At 32.1% G+C, this 25727-nt stretch overlaps 1 protein-coding gene across 1 annotated transcript in view; it reads right to left on the bottom strand.

The window, feature by feature from the left end:
* The window catches only part of LOC128168779 (leucine-rich repeats and immunoglobulin-like domains protein 1), a 101238-nt gene that overhangs the window by 35166 nt on the left and 40345 nt on the right, over positions 1-25727 (bottom strand). The gene's annotated exons all lie outside the window — the stretch shown is intronic.

Raw genomic sequence — 25727 nt, 5'->3', positions numbered from 1 at the left:
TTCATAACCAAAAATAACAATAAACATTTCAATCAAAATCATAGTATAAATATAAAGTGTATAAACAACACAAATTTTACTATTTATATATAGCTTTAGGCTGAAAAAATAATCATATGACAGTGATGTAATTACATTAATTTATTACATAATTGTTACAATAATATGATTTTTTACAATGCTTTAATAATGACTTAAATGTATCAATTATCTTGTTTAAAACCATTTGATGTTGTTACTACAACCTTACGCATACAGTAATATGTATGTTTGGTATTCCAAACGAGTTCAAATTATTCGTACTATTGCTGTATCGTTTTAAAATCTATTTTACAGGATTTCTCTGAAATATTTCTAATGACCTTTAGCATCAACCTGTCATCATGGATGAGAAGGCAGGTTCTTATTTTTAAAGGCTTCGTACATAATCATTTAAATATAAGGTTTAACAGAAAAATATATCGTTATAAGTCTCGTTTCTCGGATTTCTGTTCACTAGCAATAATTAACATGGTCTTTGATATCCTCCACTTCGCAGTAAAAAGGGAAATAAAAGTTAGATTTTAGACATTATTGAAATTGATTATGACAGTTAATCATCAGTTAAAATTCAATTCAAGGGTCTAATAAGCCGCTCAGATACATATTAAACAACAAACTAAAATCATTTCTGAGGCAAACGTATAAGCTATTGAAGCTTTATTTTGCTATTTACGAGAAATTAATACAGGTATAATCAGGAACTTTGATATGAAAAAAGGACGTGCTCTATCGTAACATGGCTGAATATACATGTACATTCTACATTCTGACTGATTTATGGGTTTTAGTTGCACATGTTATATAAATCAAGCGCTAAACACCTTTGCTGCGCTTGTTCTTTGTAGAAATAATTCACTGTATTTCTTAATATATATATATATATATATAAATATATATATATATATATATATATATATATATATATATATATATATATATATATATATATATATATATATATTTTTTTTTTTTTTTTTTTTTTTTTTTTTTTTTTGGAACAATACGAAGTAGTGGTGTTCCCGACCGCTAAAGGACGAAGTGCCTTTTAGGATTTCACACCAACCGTAAATAAAACCCTGCCCTCACCTGAGATTTACTACCCGGTGAATCTCAAGCTTTAAGTTATCATCATTATTTAGGTATCAAAAACTTATTAATGAAAAAATTACAATAATAGTGTGTCCTGTGAGTCGGCGCTGTGGAGTGCAAAAAAATGATTTATTACTCAAACTATAACACATTAGAGTGAAATAATTTAAAAATGAGTTTCTTGTGTCTGCACAAGAAATATGCTACATTTGATAGCTTACATGTACTCCTTTTCCGACCGCCATGAGGCGCCAAGAAGCAGGGAAAACTTTTTTCTGTTGACATTTACTCCATAAAAGGACTTTTCAATAATAATTTTTAACATTTTCCCGTTAAAAACATAATACACACATTTTGTCAAATTTCTTAATAGTTTTGTTATCGTAAAGCTGCACATTCGGGGTTAAGTGAATGAAGTTATAGAAATCGTGTATTAAAATAAAAGGTTATTTCACTTCGAGAAAAATATTCTGCGATAATAGAAACTTTTTTATTTGTAGTGAAGATAATTCCACAAAAGCGTTGTTTTTGTTTTTTGTTATTTGATTTCAATAGTGGTACCTAAATTAGCACACTTTTTAAAGTATATTTCCTAACGAATAAAAAATCAGGGAAAATTGAAATTTAAACCATAAAGAAGAAAAGTATATAAGTAAATTATCAACATAATATAAACATGATATGGTAGTGCTTAAAATTCATCAATATTTCCATAATTGTTGCAATCTTATGATTTTCTACAGTACTTTTATTCTAAGGAACTAAATATTTATCACCACGCGTACGGTGTATTTTTTTAGTCACTATTTTATGATGCATAAAAAAACAAGGTGTTCCTAACGTATTTATTTTAGAAATCGCCTTACTGAAATAATTGTGTCTTTTATTTATCACAATTTTCACGGTGACTGTTAAATCCTTTCTTACACCTTTATTGCATTACTATCAATTAGATGACATACTTTTAATGATTAGCTCATATGTTGTCAATTTCTATACGGATATACCAACTGTGAATTTTTAAAATCTTGTCTTCCCCATTTGGTCTAGATAATATGTCAAAGTTATTTTTTTTTATTTCTCGTTTCTTATTTTAGGATTTTTCGGTATGTAATGGCTTAAAAAAATTATTTTGTAAAAGCTAAATCTATTTAAATCTATGTTTCTTTTGATGCTCTGTCAAAAATTATCATATAATCCATGACCTCTGTGAATAAATGAGCGAATCATATCCCTCCCCCTTCTTTATGCATTAATCTTGATACCGAAAAAAATGTTGTCGAAAGCACCATTTAGCATTTTACCAACACATGGTCCTTAAATCACTTTATTCCAAACCCTAGACGTTATGATGTATGATGTAAATTTGAAATAAGAACGACGAATCAGAAAGTTTTAATTCTCCAGTTACCTCACAATTCAAAAAAAAAAAATATCTTCACAAAGCCACGCCTACTCGAACTGTTATCGGTTACGTTGATTGATGTTTTTATTTGTTTTGTTTTGGTTTCTTTTTAAGGGGGGATAGGGTTTGGAGGGGGTGTTTTGGGTATTGTTTGTTTTTGCCTAGAAAATGAATAGAAAAATATCTCTTTTCAACTGTAAATACTGCAGCGGAATCCAGATACACAATATATAAGATAAACAATTTTACTGCGTTCTATTTTTCTACTAAAAAAATTAAAATTTAAGAAATTATTATATTTTTGTGTCACACGTTTTGAAGTCAAATATACAATACTAGTGATAAGGTACGAATTTGTTTGTTGCATAGTATACCATAAAGTTGCAAAGCTTTTTCTTTTTTTTAAAATTCATTTACTATAACTATAGGATCACTTCCAGACTTTGATTTTAAGGTTTGTATGTGTGCTATGTAATGTTTTTAAATAGATGAGAAGGCTTGGTTATCGAATTTTCTAATTAGAGATTTGTGCTGTCTTTTCAAATGGTTAAGATTTGTTACAAAAATTACAATTGTAGCTTTTATTTACATAAGAATATCAATATAGGGAAAAAGGCTGCATTCGTCACCCACAATGAAATTTATCATGCAGTATCACAAAAAAAGTCCTATATTAATTTCGTTAAAGACGATGGCTGCGAAACACTTACTTTTGAGAAATGTGCCATTTAATTTTTTTTAGTTCACCTACATCTAAGAAATCTGCCAGATTTTCGAAGGCAGTATTTCCTTTTTTGAAAGGAATAAAACTGCATAATCTGGTACTTTTTACACACATGCTTTTAAGCTGGCATATTGCATATTCATGTACACTCGGCAACTTTTAAATTTTAGGGTATATTTTGAAAGAAATTGAACCTTGTTTTGAAAATTACTTTATAGTAAATCTAATTAAAAACTGTGTTTATTTAATGAATGAATTGATTTTACGATTTAATTCAAAATGTATCTACGTTTAAAACCTACCGATTACAGCAATCATTTGCACTTTATGCAAAAGCTCACACTCTTTGTTTCTCTCTTAGCCCTTACTTAATATATACAGCAGAAATAACTTTGCTGCTAACAATCACATAAAACAAAGACATTGGAATCCGCCTTAACGTGTTGAGACTTAATGAAGCACTGACAGGACTGTACTTAGCTGAAATTGCATATAATTTCATTTGTCTTTGAGTGTCCTACCTAGTAAGAATCGTCAGCATGGTGTATGGTGTAAACCGATAGTGCACCTGCACCGACAAAAAATAAACTCGTTAAAGGGTTCACATTACTGAGTTTTCAATCGTCTACATCTTTTTCCCGTTAACAAATGCTTGTTCCTGACCCTCTCAGTTACGTTTTATCATTCTTTACGTATGGGTTGTTAAAAACTACTCAAACAAGATCAGTTATTTTTAGATATGGGTGCTTTAAATGCCTTAAGTAATTTTTTTAGGATGGTGGGGGGGGTATAACTGCCTCAACAAGTAGGTTTTTTTTATCAGGTTTGTTTAGAACTGCCATTAACAAAGGTCATGAGATGTCAGTCCTTTCTCTGATAAAGGCACATGACTCTTGCAATCTGAAGTATGACAGTTAAACGTGGTATAATTATTGTCATTCATAAAGCATGGGTGAAGATATCAAAAGTTGTTTCTGAGCTTGCTGTGCATATTTTCTCCTCGTGCTTATGGTTCCTGCAGCTCCTAGCATACCAATAACATTGACACTCTTGAACAAACCTGTTTTTCACGCTCTGCATAGAATTACTACACAGACTACATTATTTTCCGTTATTTCCCGTTTCGGTAAGTACAAAAAAAATTATTGACAAAAAAAAAAATCTGGAAATCTGGAAACTCAATTTAGGGTTTGTTGTTGTTGTTCTACTTGACGGACCTGGTAAATCTTAACCTTCATTTTAGCAGATTTTAGCGCGCGTTCTGGGGTAATCAACTTTTGCCCCTTTTGCCCCGTCTATCTATTAGTGCAACCGATAGCAAGCCAGTATATTAACTGCTCTAGAAAAAAAGAAGAATGTGACCAGTTTTTAGGCGAAGAAGTGTTTAACTCCGAATTCTTTTGGAATAAATCCCGAGAATTGCAGAGTTTTCCTCAATATTATACGTTGTTACGCAAATTACAATGTATTCTGGTGGCTGTGGATGATATGTTCTATGTGATCTGCTGTCGATCCAAAATGTAAAGTTTCAGGAACATGTCTCTTATTGCGTGCTGATAGGCAAACAACCTCACATTAGGGAGTAGAAACGATTTCTGTCAAGTAGGGAAATGGTCGACTTGCAATGCTCAATTTTCTCATGATTTTTTTAAAGAGCCTCTATTTCCTCAATTTTACCACTCAGAGTGGCAGAAACAATGTAAGCAAGACACAATTGAGCTTCCTTAACATGGTTACACGATTAACTATTTATTTCAGTAAAACTCTTTTTTTTAATTTTGCTGGACGTGTGTAAAAATAAATAACTTTTACAAATCACAGTACCATATATCGTTTAATTTTGGTTTTGCCCTCCCCAAGTAAATTGAAACTTTTTGTAACACTGGGTGGGTGTAAATACATTTTGTAAAACCTGTGATTATCTGAATATTGTATTTACACCTATCCACCATATAACAGTTTAAAGTATGATGACAACACGATACAGACACGTGGTATCGTTTTTTTTTAAAGGAGGGGGGGGGGGGTTATAAAAAATGAAAATCAATTATATATATATATATAAAAAATAATTGCTAGCACGACTCGCCTGTTCCACTCAGAATTAGGCAAACGGTCGTCTTCTCGGTTGTTTTTTTTTTTTTTTTTTTACACAGTATTATATTAATAAGACAATGAATATCTCAATTTTTTTCAGTCTCAAAATTAAATGATTAATTGTATCTAGACAGATCAACCTAAAATAAATCAGCTAGGTCCGCCTATGTATCGGATGATATGAAAATTTTAAAAGCGAAACTTTCAAATACAAGCCTCGTATGAGCATGATTGTACACTAAAAGCGCGTAAAGAAAGTTCCAGGTCAGATCAAAACTCTGAAGTTGGGGTCAATTCTCAACAGGATCAATTTTCAACGCGTCGAAGTCATCAGAGTTTAGAAAAACCCTTCTCATACCGTTGGAAAATGACCACGGGTATAAATTTTACGATTTTTGGTCTGAATTTTCAACGTCAAAAACTGACCCTTGGATCAATATTTAACGGTGAAAAATGACTTCCGGGTTAATTTTCTATCCGGGTCAAAATTCTTCGTTACACCGTCCCTAGTATAACTCCCCAATAACCCGGCCTATCCCATCTAACAGAGAATAATTGCTTCCGAAGCCATCTGGTCTCGAAAATGTTGAACTGACGAGGTAATCCTTTTGCACTTTAGACATTTAACTTGGTTCAACACAGAATATAGAGCATGTAGATGTAGCGGCAATTATGCTAGTTAACAAACACCTGTCTGTCCAAAAGGAATATTGCTTCCGACAAGATAGAAACTTGCTATCAGCACAAATAGTTGTAATCGAAGTTTCTCTCAAAACGTATTTTTCTTATTTAAATACACTGTTCTTACTAGATATATGTATTTTGATTATTAGACTGTAAACAATTTTTTTTACATAGCTTTGACGTAGGTTTGTTTTCTTTTACATTCGATTTAAACATATGTAACACTCTTGAGTCTGACTGTTATGCCGAAAGCCGTGTGTTACCCACAAGTCGGAGCTTTGCCCACAATTGTAATAGACGTCTCCTATAGACGCGTCACCCCAAAGTATGGTGGCTATTTTTGCCAAATTACAATTGTTTACATTTGTACGTCTTCAATCTAAAGTAAACTGGTTCGTATTGCCACACACAGACGGTGTCATTAAAATCTACGTATGAAGCGTATTGCTACATGTATGTATACGACATAAGTAATGAAATTACGCGCAAAGGTCAAGATCAAGTTAATGAAACTAGACTACAGATTTCTTAAATTTGAAATATAAATGATGATTTATTATAATATATTGATTTGGTGGCTATGGCCTTATTTTCAGATATACGCACTGAAAAGAATTGTTTTAATCTGGAATTTTTTTATTCAATGAAATATGAAGTAATCTAGCTACAAATCTCAGAGGGCTTTTTTCTGGTGTTGACAAATTAAAATACAAAATAAATTTGACCAATCTACAGTCTTTAAAAAAAACAAGCAAACAACAGCAAATGAAATGTTGTGTCCCTCTTCTTTACAATGATATTAAATTGAAAAAAGGTGTAGGAATTATTTTTGATGGTTTCATTTGGAATGTCAAGGCAATTTTTTTTCCCCTTTTGATCATAAAGAACTAAAAAAGAGATATCAAATCAGTCTTGACGTCATTATGGATCTAGCACTAAATAAACAGTAAAAATCATATGCTATATGTTTACCCGTAACATGTTTTAACTCTACATACTGATCCATGTTTTTGCATGAGCAGTTAACAGCATACTTTCTGCAAATAGGCAATTAAAAGTCACATCATAGGTCAACCTCCGACAATGCTTTACTTGCATTGGTCAATATACTGTATAAACTACGAGATAATCGCATCATGCAATCACACACATATGATAAAAAAAAAGGTCGTATATGTTGGCAGTGGTTTTAATGATTGTATTTCATTTACAATAAAAAAAAATTAAGTGTCTGTGACGTCACGCTATGTAGACGTTATTGAAAACGTCGTTTTGCACAGTCCATTACCTCTGAAAGCTATTAGGTATAGGTATTTATGACTATATGAACGTCTTCAAAACAACATTTAAAAAATCGTCTAAAAAATCGTGATTTCTTAAATTTGCACCATAATAGGTGGTGCATGTTATTAAACCAGGATCGGAATTTTACGTTTATACGTGCACCATGAATTTTTTGCGTGTCACACCATCAATGTTTGGCGCAGATCATTGGACTTTAGGGTCACATTGCACCTCTCAGCTTTGTAAAGGAAGGTATCCGAATTTTAGAACGTGTGGTTGTTGGAAATGTGCATAAGCCACGACAATTATTCATAAGCTGATAATGAGATATCGTATTTCGATAATTAACAAACATCTACAACTGATATAATAAAGTATTTGGTTTGATCGTATCAAGAAAAGTGTATTGGAATAAATAAACAGTCTGTGTATCTTACGAAATTTTCAAATGTATAAGTCATCTAATGACGTCGATGTTGACTAGGTAATGTCAGTGCTTGCAGCTGTGATCAGAATGAATATGTGGACTTCAGTGATGTATCTGCAAATTTAACTCATTTACAACCTGCATGGACGGGAATTGGTACTGGAAAAACCTTAACAACGTAGGATTTATCTGTACTTTCCCTAGATATTGTTTTATATTATTCAATATTCAAGGATAAAAGAGCAACGAAGCAAAATTCCTTAGCTTCGATTTTGTTTACTTGTTATAATTTGTTCATCCTGTAATATTATGTTTAAACGTCAGTTTGGTGATTCAGCCAGGCAACGTAAATGTTCTGCTTTTCGTTAATTTTGTTCATAGAGAATGTTGAGACCCATTTTATCTTTCTACTAGCTTCTTATATAGAAATAATATAAGCTTGCATGTCATCCATGTTCAATGAAAATGTAAACAATGGAAATTCAATACACTGTGCTAGCCATACTTAGCTTACTTTGAGGATCTAGATTGAATTAAGAAAGAAAAAGTATTGTTTGTTATGTAAACCGAAGCATATTTTTAGCCTGTTCGAATATAAATATATAAAAGACAGAAAAGATGATACTGTAGCATTTTCACACATTTTTTAAGATTAAACACTTTGATTATGTTTGTTGTAGGATTAAATTAATTGTATCTTCCATCAATATGGACAATTGTTAAAAATAATTCCATGTTTATGTTGTCTTTGGCACAATAGTTTGCTAATCTTGACACAATATTTAATTAAAGGGTTTTTAAGCAGTAAATGGTTTATCGTTGACACTACATCAACTTTTTTATATTGATAAAAAGTACCCTATTATTATTTCTTTCACAAACTATACTTGGACAGTTTTTAATGATATTAACCATGTAACCTCCCATAATATTTTTTCATTAAAATATATTGAAATTAAATTTGAAGCTGAAAAATATTTATCATTTCAGGTATTGGTTTTCTTATCAATAGCACTGCCTTTTTACAACAAAAAGACAGGAGCAGTAGTGGGCAAGAAAAATGATTGATTTCCATAAATTCCTGATCATGATTGAAAATATTGAAAATCAGAAAACTCTAGTCCTGTTGAACAATTTTTTACATTCAAGGTTTGTGTCCTTTATTTTATAGCAAAGTAACATAAAACGTATTGAAGCATCACTGTATGGTAAATTACAAACTCAAAGTATACACTTACCCAACCCCATTCTCCCTCCTTATTTTAGCATACTAAAGCACCACTGTTTGGTAAATTACACACTCAAAGTACACATTTACCCCACCCACCCCTTATACTAATACGGTTTAGGTTAAGGCATTAAATGAATCAATTTTTCGAATATAAAAAAAATGATAATAATAACTTGTGTGAACAGAAAAAAAACCCACATTCAAACATCAGTTTAGTGAAATTTGCTGCCTTCAATAAATTTAGGAATGAAAATATGAATTGTGAGCTTACTCAGTGTTCTGTTTGAACGTCCCGAAAATGACGCTCAATCTGAATTGGATCAGATAAAATGAAATGGTGCAAGGACATACACTTAATTAAATATACTGAAATTTTATATGTTACAACACTACATCCCCGCTATATCAGAAATGTTAGGAGCTGTATGAAATCACTCATCATTTGATATCAATTAGCGTTAAATATTGAAACTCCCTGCACATTTCTTTCCATACACTGTTGACGTTGAATTTAATAATTCTTCTTACATGAATATTTGAAGTTCCAAACATTTTTTGAAATTTTAAATGTTCATTTTACAAGATAAAAACAGAAAAAATAATGTTTGTTGATGTCAAGTCCTTGCACTGTGTATTTTGTTCAGTATTAAGCCTCGTTCATCTATGTTTGGTGGTATAACGTTACAAGGTATTCCAATGAGACTTTAAAAATTTATCATCTAATAGCGACATATCTAATTTGTATTTTGATATGAGATCACTTCATGTAACAAATAATTTGATTAGAATGTCAAGATTATTCAAAAGATAACATTTCATGCGAAATATATGGATTTCTTCTTATGGACGTCCTTAACATAGCTGACCTATATATATATATATACACACACATATAGTCATATTGCATATAGTCATGTTGCACACAAAAACTTTTTAAAGCTAAATCACACTTTAGTTTTTAAAAACTATGACAGTGTGAAGTTTAATATTTTTACATATTTTAGCATAGAAGTATTAGCACTAATCTTATTTTTTTTCGGTAACCTTGAACACAAACAGTGACATTTTTTCTACCGTCGCTGATGTATCTTTCAAGGACAGTAACATTATTAGTCTTCAAAGCTGCGCTCTGTATTTTCGAAAGAGATGAAAAAAGGCGATAAAGAACTTTTTAAACACATTAAATGAATACAGGTAAATTTGATTTCCATATATGAAGGTACCATATATGTTCAAATTAAAATTTTTAATGATATGAATATCGGCAAGCATCTGATAATACTAAAAACAGGCCGGGTTATCCAAAAAGCAGTTGAGAGCATTGCGTTATGGAAAACCTGAACGACGACAACATACAACCTGAATTTTTCGTATTGAACAGTTTGTTTCTTCACGGGTCAGAACGGTTTTGTACATGTTACGGTATGGTTTTACATACGACAGTACGATGCTAGCTCTTGGTAAGGTACGTTTCCTGCATGACACGCTACTCGGTTAACACTACTGTAATGAAAAAACCCTGAGACAATCAACAAATCTTGAGGGAACCCTGAGTGGAACTGAGAAAACTCCGAGAGACCCTGAGGTCAGCACTGAGGGTACTGAGGAAATCCTGAGAGACCTTGAGGTCGGCACTGAGTACTGAGGATACCCTGAGAGACCCAGAGATCACTTTTAATAGAAAAACGATCCAAATCATTCGATTAAAATAAAGTTATAAAAGCTAATATACTTAATAATAATAATGATTATTTATATTACGTCGACATTTCTTTTTAGCAACTCTGAGATTAAGTAAGAAAAAGAAATAATGTTCGGGTATGAGCCAAATTATATTGTCTGAATTTATTAAGGTTTTATTTTCAAACAAAACGCTTATTTTTTTTTTTTTTTTTTTTTTTCAAACTACAACAAATATTTTTTTTAAATTTTACAATAAGCATGCATTAAGAATAATATCTAATTTAGATAATGACATTTATTTCAATTTGACATCTGATTTAAATAGAACTTCCACTGCACTGTTTTTCTGAAACACTGCATATTAACTTCTACTAAAATTTCCGTTGTGTATATCAATTGTCAATTTTATTGTTTGCCCATGATCAGAAAATAACTGGAACTAACACAGAATTTACAAGATATACACACGCCAGTTTACTGCATGTAAAGAACAGGTGCCCGAGGCAATATTGGAAATATATTACAGTTGTGAAATTGTCGCGAATTGATTCAACTGAAAAGTCAGTTGTGTATATTTATAAGTAAAAAATCATTGTAAAAGAAAAACTGTAAAGTAGCAAACAATATCAAAGTTTAAACACAACAGATTGTTACATATAGTATAACAGGTGCCAGAGACAATGTTTGAAATATTTCACAATTTTAAAAACAGATTTAGTTAATTTTATTTACATGCATTTAATAACATCTATAATGATGCATGCACACGTTTAATGAAGTTTATTAGGTAAAATGTCCTAATGTGATAAATTAGGATTATCTAGCTAAGCGATGGGGTTACTTAATATTGTATAGTTATCGATTATTCTCTCAACAACCATTTAACGTGGATTACATATGAATCAACATGCATATGGAATCCCTTCCTCTCTTTGGGAGCACGTAAGAAATAAAAGTAGAATGAAAGAATATAACAATGAAAATGTTAAATAAATTGATAAATAGACCCAGTACGCCGCCTCCCATACAGGCACATAGCATCAGAGGGGGGGGGGGGGATTTTTCTCGCAGCAACTTATTTTCATAAAAATTGAATTAAGATGGAGTTGTCATCCCCCCCCCCACTTTTTTGGGAGTATGTAAAAAAATTGGTATGAAAATAAAGAAGTAAGAGTGAACTTGAAGTATTCAGGTCGAAGATATAATATGCTAGCGGATTAGGATTTTGAAGATTTAGGGAATTTCACGATTTTGAAAAGTTGCATTATTCTCCATATTGTCAATATTTTTTTGATAAGGTCATTACCCCCCCCCCCCCCCTCCTTTCAAAAACGATGTTACGTGCACCCTAGTTCCTTTGGAATAAAATAAACAGCTTGTCTCTACTATACATTCAGCACAAATTATGAAAGTTGGCATTGTTTTTTAAGATCCATGCAAGTAGAAATTCAATTTTAAAATGTTGAACTTTCCGAATTTAGAAATATTTTCCACCCGATTGAATTTTGATATTTCTTGTTACCGGAATTGCCGAGACGGGGGAAGGGAAATTCCGGGGTCTCTCTGTCTTGTATTAATAGTTTTAGTTAAAGGACCAGTTAAAGAATTCAATTTGAAGATAGCCAAGGAATCACGAATATCATATTCTGAATGTTTACCATGCACAACAGAGACTGATAAGTTGAATCAGAATTGATGTTTATACATAAAAAAAACTCATCTAATTAAATGTGTCTGTCATTAAACGAAAACAAACCTGAAGTGCAATGACTTTGCTGTTTGTTCAATACAAATAAGTGTCAATAATACAATGTAACATTGAATTAAGAAAACTATTAGACACATCGAAACAAATTTTAATTTCAAGTCAAATTCGGTTCACACCCCCCCCCCCCCCCCCCCGTGTCATCGACCAAATATATAGCCGCCCCAATACGAAGTACCTTCCAGCGCTCTCTCTCTCTCTCTCCCCTCTCTCTCTCTCTCTCTCTCTCTCTCTCTCTCTCTCTCTCTTATGTACAAATACTTCATATATGTTTAGTACTACTAAATCCACTAAATGTAGCATGCGGTAATACTGCCACTGTTTAAAATCGTGCATTCCAATATTTATTGATCATTGATTGTTTTGTCCATGATAAAAAAAAGTACTGTGTATGATTAAAAACGTCTTTTTGGTATTTAAAAAATAGGATTGGTTGTTTGAAAGCCCAGAAAATGAACCAAATTGTCACTCTAGATTCAATAACTCTTTTAATTGAACTGATAATTATCATCAAAACAATTATAATCGCTCGCAGCATTTGCGATGTTAGGAAGCCATGTTAAATACATAATTATTCAATATAATTGAATAATTTAGCATGAAAAAGATTAACATGAGACTACACTTTTAACAATCAATGATAACTAAACATATCCGAGCGTTAAATTTATTTCAAAACAGTTATAGTTGTGCGTGATCGAAGTTTTGGGTGAATTTTTCATTTTAAAAATTAATCTTACGTAATACAAGTAAACGGTTATGAACATATGACATTTATATGACACATAAACGTTCAGAAATGTTTTTGAAAGTTTGGAATTAATTTTTGTCGTGTTTTGGCCAATTTTAGAGATTTATTTTAGCTCTCTGCTTTTAACCACTAACTTTGTACGTTGTATTACGTATACATGTATGTATAGCCCTGACTTTTTATCTTAGAATTTAAAGGGTTCATACTTCTAAGATAATTATGATCTACCTATGAATGAAGTCTGCATGTATAGCATCAGACATTCGGTGATTTTTACTATTTGCGCATACATTACCATTCGCACTACTTTGTTAACTATTCAGTGACAGCTTTGTGTAAATTAAAAATTTCATATTTTGATGCATTTTTCTTCAGATTTAAACTTTTATACAGTGGCATAATTATTCAATCATACTTAAATGCTTAAAATTTTAAATCGTGAAGTTCTTTAGTCTCGCCTACTATAAAAGTAAAGTTAAGTAACATGTGTATTCGGAAAACAACAAAACATTGCATATTATGCTATTTGATGCATGTTGTAGTTTCGGCAAAACATTAACTTATTTCATAAAACTGATAGTTCATATCACATGCCAATTATTTCTTTAAAAGGAATGCTTTGTTTCTGTACTGTTTACCGACAACTTTACAATTACAGCGCCTTTGAACCTATGTGTGCATATGGCACGTAATCCCGATCCCGATTCAGATAAACGTGTGCTAGCCTGGTTCCCTGAGCTACCCGTTACGCACAGGAACCAGGCTAGCTCATGCGCAGGCTGAATTTTCCCCATAGCATCCGGTTTAACATCGCTTATATGTTTTCTGCGTGGACCTCAGGGTCCACACAATAACATGTTAGCCCCTTATTCTGCTTTGAATAGGTGCTGACCTGAAGATATGTTTGCTGAAAAAATTCAATTGTTATCGTGTCACAATCTGCTATATTCTTACATATTTGTATGAGTTTAAGTTTAACATAGTATTAAATGTTTTTTGTCAACATTTTTTTGTCGAATCATATTTTCCCGGTACATGAAATTTAAACTTTAGTTTTTTTAACGCTACTGTAGTATGAATGTTTAAATAAAATAATTAATTGTAAAATACAGATTCTTTCATACACATTTGTCTTACAAAAAATAGAAAAAAAGATAAAATTCCGATGATATTGATTGCGAAGGTATATATTATACACCTACGTACTGGCCATTTGGACAATAGCAAGTAAACTGTCCACCTTGATATGTCCGAAAAGTGAACAAAATAGGTATTTCATTATACTAAGTAATCCGTTATTTGTCAACGCCGCAGAGTTTGCTGATGGTGAAAAAATTTGAGTTAACTGACCGGATAAAACCAGGAGTGTAACGGAGGAAATCTAATGCTGCTGGTAAATAGTTTATATAGCTATTAACCATTTGCAAAAAAATGGGAACTATTTCACAATTAGATAACAATGATTGTTCATTTCTCGCCATTGTGCACAGAAAAAAGACAGAATAATATATTAATCCTCAATGTATGTTTTCAGTGCTACGACTTGCTGTCGTTGCATTACGTTGTACCAGTCAACAAAACGACAATAATTACTAGTCAACAAAATAGTGATTGTTTCTTAGTTCATTAGCACAATATTTTAAAATAAATGTAAATCATTTTTTTAATTACACATATTATATCTGTAATTTTTTGTGTAACATCATCATTACTTGCTTTTCACAATGATACATTTTAATTTAGATAAAGCGTTACTGTACCAAAGAAATAAACCACATTTAGACATATATTTTGCTGGTTAGGCCTGAATCTACCAAATCTGAAACTAACCCTAACCGTTACCTTAACCCTGACCACCTCAAAAGCTAATAGAGGTAGACGAAAACTGTTCAAAAACTTGCTGCGGTTTTCTTATTTATATAAAAACTGGTGAAATTAAAAGTATTTCTAAAAAATGATAAAACATTATTTTCTATGGGAAATTTATGTCCTAGTAACCCTTTGCAATTATGTTCTGCATATGTTACGTCGTTTCTTTGAAGAATAATTCATTAATACCACCTTATAGTAAAATAAAACTGATTGATTATCATAACTTATTATGTGTTTTATTTTCCCGAGGACTATCAAGAGATAAATTTATTTCATCGGAAGCAACGATCTTTAAAAATTTTGTAAAAATGGCGTTTCATCTCGTCCAACTTAACATAGTCAAAGCCAAAAAAAAATCATTTTCACCTTTCAAATTGTCTTTGAAAACTTTTGCTGCACGCTTGTTAACTTATAATTTTTTTTTCTGCTATTTAATTTTAAATGTGTTCTCTCTTTTCCCCGCAGATATCTCAGCTATTTTAGACGCTGCCGTATTATTCCGCTCCAGACATAACAATAGGACGTCTTATCAAAGGACACTTACTCTAACTTGAAGTAGTTTTGAAGAGCAACTACGCCAACTGTTCTCAGAAATTACGGAATGCGGTTTCTGCAGTGAATAGTATGAAATGTGGTAATAAGTAGGCGAAGCGTCGGCCGAAGATGGTAAAATTTGTTTAGTGCGAATACGGATATAAGTTTTTTATAAGTCCCCGCTCAAATACTTAACATATATTTGCAAAAATTTTCGCTTCCAGTAAAACTTGTTTGGTACGAACATGGATTAAGCGAAATCTCAGATATAGCGATTTTTTTTAAAAGTCCCCGGTAAAACATTTAACAAATCTTTGCAAAATTTTACGGTTATAACGAATTCGGATATAACGAACTTATGAATATAGCGAACTGATTTTTAGTCCTGTAGAGGCGAATGATAACGGAATTGAACACTTTTATAACGAATGTCTTTACAGTTTAAAAAGTTTGCACTACCATGTAGCATAATAGTTTAATTTTTTTCACATTGATTCTTAAATTCACAATCTGATTATAAGTGTGTCAAAAGAATGTATTTTCAAAGACTCGATTAACAAAAAATGTGGTTTGGTGATAGAAAACATGTATTTTGTGAATTCGCTATAGTTATTATTACGAAACCGTTATACGGATAAAACAAATTAGGGATATAACGAAGTTAACCCATTGGTACCTAGGATTTTCTTATAAACGAGTTTTACTGTATTAATTCTCGCCATACGGATATAGAGATATATCTGGCAGTCATGTGCCATGTTTTAACCAATGAAAGTGTGACATTTCAGCCCGAGGGAAAGCAAAAGATGATATGACTCTGGCAAAAACATGGCATCTACATTTCTGCCATCGAAAGAAGAATGTAAACTTTGTAATTAAATATACTGACAGATTGACAGCTCTTGTTCTATAAAAAAAAGTTGCTTCGTTAAAAACATAATCACGTATTAGATAATAAATAAACAACAATGTACACCTATAATAAAAGCAATGCATTTAATATAAATGCATTCATTTGGTGTAGTGAAGTTTTTGTTCAAGGACTACTGAGTTAATAAACTTTGCTGTATTTTTCTTATAAACTTTTTCGATTGAAATGTGTGCATTTTAAACTGATAATAGATCTAAGAACTTAAAAGAGACAATCAAATAAAGTCCCCCCCCCCCCCCCCGAGCGGAAGACGTACTATATTGTGGTGAAGATAAATGTCAAAAGCTTCAAGAGTTTCCAACTGTGTTCAGTGACGAAAAACCGGAACGCGGGAGCCGATTTATGGCCAGCGGCGCTGCAGTTCAAACATATGGCGAGGTCCGTAACCTCTACAAAAAATATGTTTTTAACCTAAACATGCACAAGCGAATCATCGCATCCTTGTACACCGCTTCCGGGATAAGGACGGAAAGTTGATCAAAGGCTCAATAGATGATGGGGAATTCGGCGCGAGGAGGAACTTATTAAATTTTATGGAAGAACGGGGATATAAAACATCGCATGCGTAGTTACAAGGTGGTACGGTGGTAAGAATCTCGGAATGGCATGCTTCGGCCAGATGAGGGAGGTGGTAGACCAAGTCTCACAGAAACTCGAGAAATAAACGGTAACCATTTCGGAACTATAACTTCCGTCCATGATGCGTGTACCGACTTTAATGTTAGTGTGTTTAACAAATTCCGGTACGTGGTACCATAACGTTGTAAGTTGTCTTATATACATAGGGTTGGGGAAATTCTTTCAAAGCCTTTGTCTATCGATAAGGCTTTGATATTAAAACATGTTCAGTGTCATTTTTTGTTTTTATCCTGTCTTAGCATGAATGTGACAGTGAGTGATAACAAATGTACAGAGATGAACTTAAGCAATTTTTGTCAGTATGCATTGTTTGCCCTTCTCCGTCTAATATGCCTTTCTACTATTTACTTTCTCGTATAGCACTATAATTAACCAATTACCATTTTTTTATTCTTGTAACATTAATGGTACATGAAAATGGGCGATGAGTATCGAGAAACACTCTGAAAGCGCAAACTCCCTACTCTTTGATTGTTCCGAGTATCTCATATAACGTGATCAAATGGTATAAATACGAGATGCCGTGAGTCTGCATAGTCGCAGTGTAGACACTGAAGTGAATACTTCTAGGTAAGCTTACTGTTCGTTTGTTAATATTGCTCAGCGATTTGCAGAACAATAAATAAATACTAGCGTATAGAAGCAACTTGTCTTCGTGAGCGTTGCTTGTAAGATTCAGCAGGTAGACATTTGTTATCAGTTACAAAGGTGCTTCGTGGGTTCGCTTTAAAGTGACCGATAGAAGTGACGGGTTGTTTGAAGCGACCGATAAAAGCGACGGATTGCTTGAAGTGACCGCTAGAAGCGACAGGGTGCGTCGGAGCGACGCATAGAGTTCGGCTAGGGCCTATACATTCACATATTTATATTAAATTGAGCTTTGAAGCAATAAACGCTAGGGAAGCGACAAGGAAACTTATTGTATATCTTAAACAATTATCATAAAAATCAAACACCTCAGCAAGGTATTTACGGGAACCCGTAATAAATATTAGCGTGTTTAGGCAGACACGTTACATTCTTATGAGTGTGTCTTTGCTTTCAACTATAGAGGTCTTCATGGTTGAGAAAAGAGAAGGTATATGTTTAACTTTTTAAAACAGGAAAAAAAAATTAAAATGATTAATTCTGATTGTAACGCGGCATTCGATTGGATAGAAAAATTTAGTTAAATGTGTATAACATGGTTTGCACGTCACAAGACAAGTCACAATGCACCAACGTCAAAAACGTACTTTTCCGCTTGACATTACGTTTGAATTTTGAACAGATTAATATTATTTTTAAAGGTAAAACGGTCTCAATTTGTACAGCAAAATACAGAAAATTAAATTATAAGGAATGAACTCAATATCTACCCAAGTTGTACTCGTATAACCTCGGTTGGAGCAATTTACGCGTTTTTATAATCCGCTTCGCGGATTATAAAGCGTAAATTGCCCTTACCCATGTTATACTCGTAGAGCTAGGGTAGAAATTGAGTTCATTTCTTAAGGATTAATTTTTTACAAGATATTCATTTCACTGAGGATGATGTAAATATAATTAGATCAATGTGGGAATTTGGAATTGTTATAAGCCCAGGCAGAACTGACTCCAGAGGGGTAGCTCTTATATTCAATAATAATTTTGATCATGAAATTTTACAGACAACATCTGATGAAATGGGAAATCACTTAGCACTTGAATTAATAACAGAAAAATGAATTAGAATCTATTAGAAAAGAACATATGAAGGACTTACTAGTAAGATTACATGCTCAATGGATTGAGGAAGGTGAGAAACCAACAAAATATTTCCTTGCACTCGAAAAAAGAAATTACATAAATAAAACAGTATCCAACCTCATCGACAATAATGGGATTACAGTTAAAACCCCACAAGAAATACTTCAAGAAACTGAAACCTTTTCTCATACATTATACAGCAATAAGGATAATGAATTATGCTCTGTTTATCTAGAAAACATCGTTGATAAGCACTTAGTTAATAAATTAAACATTACCATGGTTGAAAAACTAGAAGGAAAAATCACTTATATAGAAACACTAAACGCTATCAAAAATATGAAAATGATAAATCACCAGGCCCAGATGGCTTTACCGCAGAATTCTATAAATTTTTCTGGAAAGATATATCTAATTTTTGCCTGATGTCAGCCAGTGAAGGTTTTGAAAAGTTGTCTACTACCCAAAAACTAGGAATTATACCAAAGAATATTACTTATTAGGTTAGTTACTGACTCACTACGGAAATATATTGGGTTGATCAATCTCATAGATGGCGAGGCGAAGCCGAGCCTTCTATGAGATTGATCAACCCAATATATTTCCGTAGTGAGTCAGTAACTAACCTAATAAGTGTTTTGTTTTCTCGAGGACTATCAAGCGACATATTTATTCACAAATAGCGATGATCTACGCAAAGCCATGTACAAGATGCCTTACATCTCGTCCAACTCATTTAAACTCTTCAAAATTTTCAATCTCACCTTTCAAATACTCTTTCAAAATCTTTGCTTTACCCATGTTTACTTACAATGTTTTGTTGCTATTCAATTTCAAATGTTTTCTCCCTTTCCTCTGCAGAGATTTGAGCAAATTTCGACGCTGCCATTTTGTTCTGCTCCAGACAAAACAACGTGACGTCAATATTCTAAGGGCACCTACTCTACTTTTTAAAAAATTCAAAGGGCAACAACCCCAAATACTTTAAGAACTTACAGCATGCAGTTTATGTATAAAATACTATGAAATGTCGAAATGAGTAAGCGAAGCGTCGACCAATGACGGCCATATTGCCTAATATTATTTCTCACAGAACAAATATAGAGATATATGAGGCAACCACGTGTTATGTTTAAACCAATGAAAATGTGACATTTCAGTCCAAGGGAAAACAAAGACAAATGTAGGGAATACTTTTTTTTTTAAACTTTATTTATTTTACAACGATTGATAACCAAGTTCTACAACTTATATTAATATCTCTTGTTGGCACGGATGTTAGCGCGAGGGGGTCATAGGAGTGGGAAGAAGCCGGAGTACCCGGAGAGAACCCACGTGTCCATGCGGGCGACCGCCATACCCTATCACATACAACCACTGTCGATTACGGGGATCGAACTCGGGTCGCAGCGGTGAAAAGCGGGTGCATTAACCACTACGCTACTTGGACACCAATTTTTATTATACAATCATGTTTTAGATAAAACAGAGAAAAGTTTAAAAGTAATTAGATTTGCTCTTCCAATTTTCAAAGTATTCAGGATTAAAACCTAACACTGGAAAAACAAAGGTAATTTGAATAGGATCAAAATCTGGAAGCAGTGAAATTTTATATCCAAATGTTAAAACTTTAAAATTCAATAGACAAACAAAGACGTCAATGTTTTAGGAATTAAATTTAACTCAAGTCTTACTAATAATACAGAAATAAACTTTAAACCAAAACTTCATCAATTATCAATAAATAAATAACTGGAATAAAAGACAGTTGTCTCGTTTAGGAAAAATAACTGTCATTAAATCACTTTTATTACCCATATTGCCTCATCTGTTTATAACTTTGCCTTCACCCTCTAAACAGTAGATAAAAAAACTTGAAAAACTATTCTTTCAATTTATTTGGAATAAAAACAAGTTGCTGTTCTTTAAAAATGACTACAATACGTGGACCATTTGCATGTGTTTCCAACGAAAACGTGAAAGCCTTAAGATTATCAGAGATTCCACCGACTCTAGCTCTCTGCTTTTAACCACTACATTTGTACGTTGTATTACATATACATGTATGTATAGCCCTGACTTTTTATCTCAGAAATTTAAAGGATTCATACATCTAAAATAATTATGATCTATCTATGAATGAAGTTGGCATGTATAGCATCAGGCATTCGGTGAATTCTACTATTTGCGCACACATTACAATTCGCACTACTTTGTTTACTTTGCTTATTCAATCATACTTAAATGCTTAAAAAAATTATTCGGGAAGTACTCTAGAATCACCTACTGTAAAAGTAAAGTTAAGCTACAAGTACATGTGTATTCGGAAAACAACAAAACATTGCAAATTATGCTATTTGATGCATGTTGTATTTCGGCATAACATTAACTTATTTCACAATACTGATAGTTCATATCACAATGAAATGCCAATCATTTCTTTAAAAGGAATACGTTGTTTCTGTACTGTTTACCGACAACTTAACAATTACAACGCCTTTGAACTTTGAAAAATGATAAGTTATCAAGAACATTATTAGATCAGAACTATACTGTTGGGGGACTCAAAATGGTACACTCAAAATCATATCTCAAATCACTCAAATTACCATGGTTCAGAAGAATTTCACAATCTACAGATGGCCTACTGAATACTCTTTTAAGCTTAATTACAAAAATCAATTTTTTTGCAGATGGGATCTGATTACTCAAGAAATATTTCAAAAAATATTCTTAATTTTTTTTTTTGAAAGAATCGTTACCGGCATTTAGTGAATACATTGACATAGAACAACAGTCAACAAACCCCAGTGTGGTTCAAACCTCAGATAGAAATGAAGTATGAGTCAATTGAACCTTTTTTTACTGTAATAAGAGTAAACAACTGTGGAAGCAGTTGGAATACTTAATATCAGTCTATTGTCACTTCAATGTCAATTTTTCATTGTGTGAAATCATGTTTGTTTATACAAGAGAAAAAGAAATGATATTCTTAATTTGTCGATTTTGTTATCAAAGACATACATATTTTAGAAATCAAGGAAAGGCTCAAGCCTTTTTATCAGTGAACTCAAAAATACAATAAATTTATTTTATTTGATAGAAAAAAAGGATATGCTACTCAAATGATGTTAGACAAATTCACTATAAGATTGAGTATGCTTGATAACTTTATTACATCACTTGAATAATGTATTTGTCTTTACTTAGTTACTTTATTTGTGTTCAATTTTATTCCTTAATTTATCATCCAAACACAATGAAAATATTTTTTAAAATGATAACTACTAGTGTATGACTTTCTAGACTTTGTGCATTTTGAATATGTGTGTGAGTGAATGAGTGTGTATATGTCTGTCTATGCCTATTCATGCTTTCTTCAATGATTAATAAAATGTGAAAAAATAATAATGATAAAAAAAGTGAACGAAGATATAGAATGTCTTTCATTATTTACATACAGATAATGAATCTCTTACTTCAATCGTACGCTAACAAAGTAGAACCATTTTTTGTCTATAAACCTGATGTGAATAAATGCGTAAGGGTTTTTTTTCAAATGCAAAAGAAGTTAACATCAATCACAGCGTTAATATTTAACCTAATACGTTTTTGACCATTGATGGAGTACACAGACTTTACAAACTATTCTCCGATATATGTGTAATAGCGAGAACACTGTTGGGAAGTGTAGATGGCATATGCTTCAGTATTTTTATTTTCATATACAAATTGATGATTGATATATTTAAAAAAGAATTATTCTAAGTAATATCAATACTACCAGCACATTTATTCCAAAACGTTTACGATCGATCAACCTAAACAATTTTAACTTCCCCATTTTATGAACTTTTTTTTTTTTACAGAATCATTTCTATTATAGAAGGACATGATACCTGTTACTCGACAACACCAATCCAACAACTAAAACATAATTCACAAAATAGTGAACATTCCTATTGCAGCGGGGGCTAAAGAGGTTTTTAATATTGGACAAAATTAGTCTGTCCCTATTTGCGACTATCTATTCTGCTATATAGCTATTATAACCAGATACTTGACTGATATTATACTCCATTAAAATTGCTTGTAATTCAGCCCTTTGAAATTTTAAGAATAAATATGTATTTTGGTTTTGCCTGTTACAAATCCATTAGAGTATCAATAAAATGTGTTTAAACTAAATTAGATTGTCACTGCCTTCTTAAGCTAACTACATCATAATATCTACCCAGTGTTACGCATGATGTCAAAGGTACACCTGTACTCCCAGCAACCACCTCAGTCAATGATGAATTATATTAGATACACTGCTAAATTGTCTTAATAGCTATGTAATGAAATATTGTCTTATTTTTCTCAATACAACAAATCTTGTTTGAAGGTTTTGTTGGAGGTTTGAAAAATGTGAACAAAATGATGTTTTGCTATTTCCTTTTATAATTTTTAGCATAAAAATGTCGACATCTTATCGATATTAATGGTTTGATAGATATAGATAGTGTGTAATTATTTTAAATAAGGAGAAATAATGAAAATTCATGGAAACATCTTACATTTTTTCTGTTCTTTTTTAGATCCAGATCACTCAGAGTTAGTATATCTGTATACTCTCTATCAGAGGTCACTGGACATTCCTCACTCCTGATAGTGCTCTTTTTTGTACAGCTTTAAGAAATTGAACTATGTTTATATACATTGCGTTTTTCCTGACTGCCGTGGGGAGCACATAAGAATCACTCCGTGGCACCGACAAACCAAAGAAACTCCCTTAAAGTATTACCTGTCTAAACATAATAGCTACGATATTTTATGTTCAGAGCTTACAAAGTGGCTCTTTATTTTATTTAACCTGCGGGATTCCCATGTCAGTCAGGAATATTCTGTTTGGTTCCTATATATAATAATGTGATTTCCCCAACGTCTGACTTAATGGCACGCATAATGTGCGGCGGAACCCGCACTGACTGCATGAAGTACCGACAGGTCAGTATTTATCTGAAATTGCGTAACATTTTTGTTGTCATTGTTTGATCCAACCTCGTTAAAGACTTTTGCACCTGGCGCTCTATGTGTCGGCATAGATTGGTTGAATGACATAATATATTTTAACATCTATTTTCTGTAAATACCAAAAATACGTGGACACGCACTATCATGGAATTGAATTTTATCTCTCTGACTTAAAAGACTCTTCCATATAAAGATTCTATGTGGGTACATGTTTGACAATATATATTCAGTTCAAAAACAACGACTTGAAACATTTTGCTTATGGCCGACATGAGATAAAGAGTACCATCATAAAAATAACTGGTATGCTCCCTAAATTTAAGGTTTGATCATGACATTGGTTTGATTTTATAAGCAGGTAATCAATGTACATGTACACATAAATTTATTTAAGTGAAATGTGCAGAAAACAATACCATCGGTTTTTGTTTCATAGATTTAGCTTATAAAAAAGTGAAAAAGGCACACTAAATAGTATTAATTTAATTTTAAACAGGTAATTGAAAGCTGGAATAAGCATTTTTTATCAACAAAATGAGACCTTGGTAGAAAAAACCCCAAAATTGGATTGGATATATTCACTGCCATTCATTTACAATAAATTGAAGTTATCGCTTTTCCACAAAAATCAATTGAAAGTTACTTTTCTTTGTTGACTTTTCTGTATTGAAGTACTAAAAGACGTCACAACAACACGACCAACGCAGATGTTCATCATGTTGGAAAAACATTAATCACATCGGGTGGAGAAAGCATGTGATTTAAGCTTTAGTGTATTAAGAGTAAGTATCTAATGAATTGGTGAAAATGAAATAAACAATGCTTTGCGTCGGTTGACAATGGTTTTCTCGGGGTGTCAATTTTAACTCTTACCCTCCCAAACAGGCACTATTTATATAATAGCATATACACAAGTAAGCAGCTTTCCTGAAGTACAGATTAATATTTTTAATTAATGTTGAGCCCTGTTATGACATATCTAATTCAGTTGCAGCTGTTAAGTAGTGCATACAACTATAGACTAAGATTCCAACTGAAAAAAGCATTAATCAATACCACTTGAGATTTTATTTAAAAGCCATTTCTTCTTTTTCACTTTTGAAATTCTGTACATGTAAACATTATCACATCAGGGTTTTGTTTCTTATTGAAAAAAAAATATTCAGTCCCATTTAAACATGCTTGTTTTGGTATTTTATGCAAAATACATACATGTATATGATTTTATTTAATGATCAATAATGTAATAGTTTCCTTTTCAACATTGCAGAGGTTGGGGTAAATGATCAGAACAGTCCAGTGAATATCCAGACCAGCGAGACAGTCAGTTATAAAATTAAAATCATATATGTTGTTATCCATTGGAGCAGTCAACCTATTCTATTGATGGACAATATCTTAAACAGAATTCCATGGTATCAGTATTTGTTAAGATTCATTTGATAATGTTTTCTTAATTGGCCCTTTGCAAAAAAATATTGAGAAAGAATTCTTAAAGCCAAATTAAATTACCCTGATACATTTAATTTAACATATTTTGAAATATTCAATCAGTTTCTCATTTACTTAAGCAGAAAAAGAATTTTTAAATGAATTCTATGATCAACTTATTGTTAAAATTATTTCATAAATTTTCTTAGGGGAATTGGAAGAGGTCAAATTACCAACTTTTGGAAGTGAAATAAACCAAAATAAAAAGCTACCCGCTCTGGTTTAAATAAATAATATTTTATATAATTATGATGTTTTAAAATTGCAAATGATTTATTTATTTTTTTCGTCTGCAATTTTTGAGAGACTTTTAAAAATACAGGGTAAAAATTGA

Source organism: Crassostrea angulata, unplaced genomic scaffold (genome assembly GCF_025612915.1).
Source record: "Crassostrea angulata isolate pt1a10 unplaced genomic scaffold, ASM2561291v2 HiC_scaffold_47, whole genome shotgun sequence".
NCBI lineage: Eukaryota > Metazoa > Mollusca > Bivalvia > Ostreida > Ostreidae > Magallana > Magallana angulata.
This window is presented reverse-complemented; position numbering and strand designations above follow the sequence as displayed.